The 7,567-nt window shown below is 35.5% G+C and overlaps 1 long non-coding RNA gene across 1 annotated transcript in view; it reads right to left on the bottom strand.

Moving 5' to 3' along the window:
• Window positions 1-4,329: 4,329 nt before the first annotated feature.
• The window catches only part of LOC308194412, a 57,415-nt gene continuing 54,177 nt past the window's right edge, over window positions 4,330-7,567 (bottom strand). Inside the window, exon 3 of the long non-coding RNA XR_013950516.1 lies at window positions 4,330-6,514. This is a non-coding gene — a long non-coding RNA (uncharacterized lncRNA). The remainder of the gene's footprint in view (window positions 6,515-7,567) is intronic.

Below are 7,567 nucleotides of genomic sequence, written 5' to 3'. Positions count from 1 at the left end.
TGTCTCCATATAAGTGCAGCTATACGAAGGGTGTATTTGTGTTCCAGCTACTCCCACATGCAATATGAGCAGGTGACTGAAACTGAAATCTGTGCTACATCAGCACAAAAATAGAACATGTTTGACATGTGGTTGTGATAGCTCATCTGGCCACACCAGAAATCCTGTTATCTGCCATTACTTCCCATACTATTATGCAACCAGATAAAATACAATCAATTTTATTTTAAAATATAACCAAAACCTTATTTTAACTAAAAGACAGTAACATTTCTTTTAGATTAAGAAGGCAACCAGTCATCTGTGAAATACAAAACCTGTGGAGAAAAAAAAAAAAAGTCTGTATATAAGAGAGTTACACTTGGGAAGTTGAAGGTAGAGAGAAATCAGTTTTAAAACATGAATCTAGAGACTCACCCACATCCTCTCAGACTTTGTCTTTTGCACTGTCTGCTCTATCAAATACCAGCTGTGGGTTTCCATTTCCAGTTAACAGATAATTTTCTTGACAGCAGAAAGGAACAATATGATCTTTACTTCCGAAATGCCAATCTTTAAAACTAAAAGAATCCTTGCTCCACAGAAGTGCTGTACAAATCATGCTCTTTATACAGTCATTAAAGGCTGGTCACTGTAGAGAAAGACTCTGATTTAAGTCAGGCTGAATCATGCCCTGGTGATGCCTGTTTTTCTCCCTTTTGGTGGGCATTGAGCAGACAGTTTAGGTAGACAACTCATCAAAATTAGGTAAATATAAATAGGAGAAAGCTGTTGGGTTTTTGTTTGTTTGTTGTTATTTTAAAGTGAACACAGAAAAACAATTACAACAATGCAACTATGCTTAATTTCTTGGCTTGCTTTGGAAAGATACAGGAAAAAAAACGAACAGCTTTCTTCTACAACAAACTAGAAAGGAGCCTTTTTTTTAACTTAGTTCTACTTGACAAAAACAACATTAGTGTGTGAAAAGGCTGAAGTAGATATTGACTTGATCCACTAAGGTTTGTTTACAAAAAACATCCTCCAGTGATCAATGACTGTGCCCTCTAGAAGTGCATTGTCAATTCTGACCTTGAATCATGGATCAAACTGCCTTGATTTTTATCAGGAAATAAGAGAATGAATTCATGACTTAGCTGGTAGCAATTTTCTCATTGACATGTAAACATAATACAGTGCTAATGCAGGGATTGGTAGTTGCAGTATTTTATCATCTTTTATTTGGAAAATATTACCAGAAGAGAAAGAAAAGAGAGCCCAGAATGTAGAAATGCCAAATATCTCCATTGTAACTTGTATATACAGTCTTTCTATTTATTTACTGACTCTAGCACTCTCGAAGAACAAAGATTCTTCACACTTCTTACCACCTCCACTCCTTCAACTATTTAGCTCCAACTCATGTTCTTTTTCTCAGCCATTGATTACCTGAGCCTACTATTTACACTGCAGTACTGTGTTTGAATGGAGAATGGTCTACGTGCTGCATACCTAATATATGGTCACCAAGCATCTTCAAAACCATGCCTGACACACCCATGTCCCTCCTTCAGTTCCTTTTTAATGCTAACAATGGGAATTAGTGTGTGATCATATCAGCTGGATTTCTAAGACTATATCCAAGGTATATTATTACACAGCAATAATATAGTTGCGATATGGAATTGCAACAAATATGTGCTAGATAGTTTTCCACTGTTGAGAAAGATTTTGTTAATGTTTGTATTAAACAATATATTAGTGATGAAGAAGGCATTTTTTACTGAAATAATCAGACAGCCATAGAAACATCTGTGTGAAAATTTCAGGTGCCTACAAAACTTCGTGACAGCCTCTAATACGAATCCGTATCTCTCTAGTACTGGAAACAAATGCATTATGAACCAGCTTCATGTGGAGACATGAAGAAATTAACTGCAAGGCCCTTGATAATTATTCATAATTCATCATAAATACACCTGTGAATCTGGTATTTGGTAATTTACCTTTTGTATGATTCAGTGCTTGCTTTACTTCTTGTCTCGTGTCAAGGCAGAACCTGGTCTTTGCATGTGATGGGCACAAAACCCACCCACATCCACTAAGAGAAGGAAGATGAAACGTTAAAAAAGGAAAACACAGAACAGGCCATAATGTTAGGAGATAAATGCTGTGGGAAGAAATAGACAAAAACAGAGTTGTGATAGGTAAAGAAGAAGCAGAAGCTTAATTTTGGTGGGTCAAAAATCTCCCTAGATTTGTCTGGTTTGAACCAGTAGGACACACACATCACACTAGAGAACATATCCTGTAGAAAGACTCAGTGCCACTAAGTTTAAGAAAAGGAGTGAGTGAACAAGGATTCAAGGTCCATCACTCTGTAAACCTGAATAGAATTTCTGATAACCAAAAAAATAAATAAATAAATCCAGCTCTGAAATATATATATATATATTATTTCCATACCCCAGCAAAACATTGCTATTTTACCTCCTGTGGGATACATAAGAGGTGCATTGCTAGATTCAACCAGTGAAATAGCTGCAGATCTTACATATTCTCCCTTTTGGTCCCACCTTGACTGTTGTATGCCTGATTGCTCCTCTGCAGGGAAGTCTGATGATCGTGTTTCCTTGAAGAACATTAATGCGTGGAGTGCTACTGAGTACACCTACCCTGCAGAGTGCACTGCTGTGTAAAGGCACTCCCACTGGTTATAAACTAGGTAGCATGTATGCCACTGCTTAGTGTTCAGCCTGGTACACAGCATGGTCTGAGAGATGGTAAATCTTCCTGTGCTTGCTACGTGCTCAAGCACAGGAATCAAAAGGAACAACGGAGCATCATCTTCCCCAAATGACCTCTTGCCTCTAACTGACTTGAACATGCGTGTCCCCTTTCCTGAAGTGTCCTAGGGCATTCATATGTATACTTAGGTGTCTCTGTTGTTTCACTGTATTTTTTTGTGTATTTTGGGTACCTGGCAGCTGTGAAAGCACAAGTTTTCTGCACATCCCACAATTTCCAGGGTGCTATTTTCTCTGCTTGCTTGAGTTTAGGTGGGATTTGTCTCCCACAAGAGTTGTAAGTCATGTCAGCAAATATATACGCCTAAAAGTTAAACATCTAATTCAAGTTATTTTCCGGGTTCCCTCTGCATTTAATGTAGAGAGCTAATCAGGACATGATTTATCACACTTATCTTGGACATTATTTTAGGGTTAGGATAAATCAATCTCTGCAGGTTTTTGTCTCAATTAACTAGTGTTTGATGACTGGCATAGTCTAAACATTCAGCCTCTAGATAGCAAAAGTTCACATGTATGTAACAAATAATCAGAATATTTCTGACATTTATCTCCATGAAACCATGCTCATGTCAACAGAATTTGCAAATTCAAAGGAGAACAGTAGCTCATGTTTTTCTGATCTATCACTTTGCTAAGGGGTTTATGTCTTGCCTCCTTCTCCTGTCAACAAGCTTTGACTGATTTGCACACTTAAAAAAAAAAAAAAAAAAAAAAAAACATAATTCAACATAATTTAACTGGACATAGGTAGACAAACACAGATGTATCCTTGAGCATAATTAGCTGTTTTCCCTGGTTGATATGCAGAAGTAGAAAGTCATTGTGTCCAGTCCAAAAGATGTGTGTAAATTGCTGCACTGAACTCATGCAGACTGGCACAATCCTAGAGATGTGTGTGGAAAATTTCCTTGTCATCTAAGGAACCTGTATATACAGTATTTTTATTTCTAAATGGTCCTCAGAGTCTTTGGTCCAGTAACTCGGTACAAATCTCTGAAGAGATACAGAGCTACTGAACTCCGTCACTTTGTATTAGCTAACATGTTAGCTAATACATGCCTATGGAAATTTTTGTAATGCTACTTTATACAACTACATTTAGCATTTCTCAGTATTTGAGTTACAAAAAAAAAAAAAAAAAAAAAAAAAAAAAAAAAAAAACAGACATCACTTTTCCAGTATCTGATTATTATATATATATATATATTTTTCTGCTGTGATAGTTTCTTTTGGTTGGATGGCCAGTTCAAAATATATGTCTTCTAAAAAGGTATGATTGCAAAAGCATTTACTGTTCATCTAAGACAATATTCTATAATGTTCGTGTAAAATGGATTTCAAACACTAACAGACAAGAAAGTGAAAAACTCTCTCTCTTTTTTGTTTTTTTTTACTAATATATCAAAAGTTACTATCTGATATCTTTGGGAATTACATAGAAAATTTTTGCTAATCATTTTGTTTACAAAATTCAAAAATGTATTTTGTTAGCAGAATACATTTTGTTACCGTTAGGATTGTATTTAGTTTATGAACTGATGATACCTGCTAAAGATAACAATTTCAGAGACTGCACATAGGGCATTATGCTTTTGCAAAGGAGAGACCATTATTTTTTTTAATTTCAAATGACAATGCCAGATTTTTATCTTTATAGACCTCATTGACAGTTGACTCTTGCAAGCAAATATGTACGTATGAATTAATTCTGTTTTGCAGTCACTGGGCATTAGGTATGTTATCCAATGTTTCAAACTTTGAAGGCATACATTGACATCATAAGACTGCAAATTGAAAATTTAATCGGTAAAGTCACTTCACTTTTTGGTAAACTGGTTTCCATAGCAACTTAAAGTCACATTATCAGCTCTTGGTAGGAAAGCAATAAACTATTTTGATATTTTGGTCCAGAAATTTAAAATAAATAAATAAATAAATAAATAAAGTTTTGAATAACTTCAGTAAAATCAATGGTATCTTTGGTAACACAGCCATCAAAACTAGAAAAAACAGTCATACCACTGCAGCTTTGAAATAGGTAAGAGGGAAGAAAAAGTGGGACAAGAACTGGAAAAAAATGGCTTTTATAAAAAATAGAAAGATGAACTGAGGTGTCAGGGCCAACTGGCAAAGAGACAGATACAGCTGCATCCTCAGGTGCTGTTAAAGAAAACATGAGATTAAGATAAGAGTGGGAGGGATATTATGGAAGATCAGACATGCACTGTTCCAGAAATAGCTTCTGTTTCCAGTTTTAAGCTGAGCTAATTGTCCCTTTTTTGAACTGAGTGTTTTTGGGTTGGGTCTATTAAAAATAAGGCAGTATATTTACATGTCTCGTATACTAAGGAAATGGACTTCTTTTATATGTAAATTTAATTTACAAAAGACATGAAAAGCAATGAAGATAAAGTTAAAATATATTATAAAATTATCTGTTCTTCTCTTATTGCCTACTCTTTTTTGATCATCTCTTGAGAGTCAGCTTTATTTGATACAAAGAACAATTTCAGAAAAATCCTTGGAAAGCCTTACTCTGAGTGAGGTCCTGTAAATATTCCTTCAAAGTGAGACTACTGAGCAAACTTTGTAGTGAAAAGGACAATTTAAATTCATAAAGCAGCTTCAACAGAAATTAGATAATTGCACAGGACACCTTGTTAACATGTTTCTAGTTTCCAAACCTTCACTTGAAATACACCAGCCTCAGAACTTTGTAAAGTATTTCAGCCAGGACAATCTGGACAGACAGTGCAAAATCTTTATCTTCAAAACAGTCCAGACAATGAAACTGATTTTATGGCACCAGAAATTATCATTATGCTAGGTCATAATTTTATCTATATTTTTCTACTGTCTGTCTATGAAGAAAAATTCCCAGAAAATCACTACTGCACTCTCTCTCTCTCTCCCTCTTTACCCATCTCTTTTCCTCCTAAATGCTGACAAGGCCTAATTCATGAAACAGACAATTGTTGGAGCTTTGATAAATGCATGACAGTTGTAATGGTTATTTACAACATTTTACTTTTGAATTCAGATGAGTAGTTCTAGAGCTAATCTCTGATTCTTTTTATATTCATCATGAACTGCTGTTTCCTAAGTATTCACTTGTGATGTGATCTACATACAGACTGATTTTCTATAAATGTTGAACTTCTGTGAGTGTCACTGGAATCCTTTTTCTGAAATTGAGAATAGGCAAAACATACTTTAAAAGAGTGGAAATCTAAAATCAACAGCAGCCATTAAATATAAGCAATTTTTCCATATTCAGAGAATTTCTACAAATATACTCATTTTGGTTTGATTGTGCTTTTAGACAAGAGTACTGAGGAAGGGGTTCTTGTCTACCTACTGCACAAGTATCAGACGTTCAAATACTTATTTTCTTCCAAGATTGGCCAGTTAAGTTTCTTCCTTCCTTCCTTCCTTCCTTCCTTCCTTCCTTCCTTCCTTCCTTCCTTCCTTCCTTCCTTCCTTCCTTCCTTCCTTCCTTCCTTCCTTCCTTCCTTCCTTCCTTCCTTCCTTCCTTCCTTCCTTCCTTCCTTCCTTCCTTTTTCTGAATACAGATTCTATACGTATATATTTATATACATACATATATACACACCTGGTTCATTTCACTTGCAAGACAGTCTCAAAATACATATTACCTCTTGTAGACCATAGAGATGGACAAAGGCATGTGTAGGGCTTCTCTCTTTACTTTCTTCTTTCCAATCCTGTGAAAATAGTAGAATAATTCATTTTCTGAAATTAGAAATTGTGACTCTGCCTAGTTTGTTGCTTACTTAAGTAGAAATAAAGCCTAATTCAGATGAATCCACATAATATCCATGCTGTATTTCACAAAACTTGGTATCCCAGGATTATATAGGGCTCACTGATATGTCCTGTCAAGCTCACAGAACATCTCCCATTGACTGATCTTTGGATTGAGACCAGGGGGACAATATGGCCTCAAGCCAAATTTATTTCCTCTTTTTCCTTCCCCATTTCCTTCCCACCCTGCTTTGCAGGAATAGGGCTTTATCCACTTGTCACTGAGAGCATTAACCCTAGATATGAAAGGAATAAGACAATACCATACTATATAAAAATTCAGCTAATTTTAGTACACTTACAGTCCATCTTTCACAGCAATTCATTCTTCCTTTAGATCACACAAAAGACAGACCTGTGTAACCAAAGCACATTTTGTTCCTCTACCCTTTCTCTCAGCTTCTTTCAAACAACATCTTGAAACTCAGCTAATGCCACAGAAGAAGTCCTTAGCTCTTACCTTGGCCATTTCTTTACAAAGCTGAAGAAATGTGTTAATCAAACCAATATCTAGCCTACTGTTAATCCATCCAATTACCAAGCTGACCTTTTAATCAGTGTTTAAGTAATAAAAGACACCAGCATCACCACACAGCCACGAGTCCTCTTCATGTGCTGAGTAAACAAAACCGATAACAATCATATTGTCTTCAGCATTACTGAGAGATAACACATCACTCAGACTTTAATAAATGGGTTAAAGCAACCCTTTTTGCCAGTTTATAGAACCTGAAGCTATTAAGAATAAATTACTTTTTTAATTAAAGATTTTTTATTACCTAATGAAGGAATTTAAAATGTAAACTGCTGATTGAAAAAGGAAAATGGACTGCAGCCAAGACAGTGAAAAATTCCAGCATATAAGAAAAAAATAATGAGAGCCAGCCACGCATTGCATTGACCTACTACAATTCAAACAGGTAGTTAGCATGTTTAAAGAGAACAGTACATTA

The sequence above is a fragment of the Anser brachyrhynchus genome, assembly GCF_964034855.1.
Source record: "Anser brachyrhynchus genome assembly, chromosome: 4".
Taxonomy (NCBI): domain Eukaryota; kingdom Metazoa; phylum Chordata; class Aves; order Anseriformes; family Anatidae; genus Anser; species Anser brachyrhynchus.
Note: the sequence above shows the minus strand (reverse complement) of the source record. Positions and strands in the feature narration are given on the sequence as shown.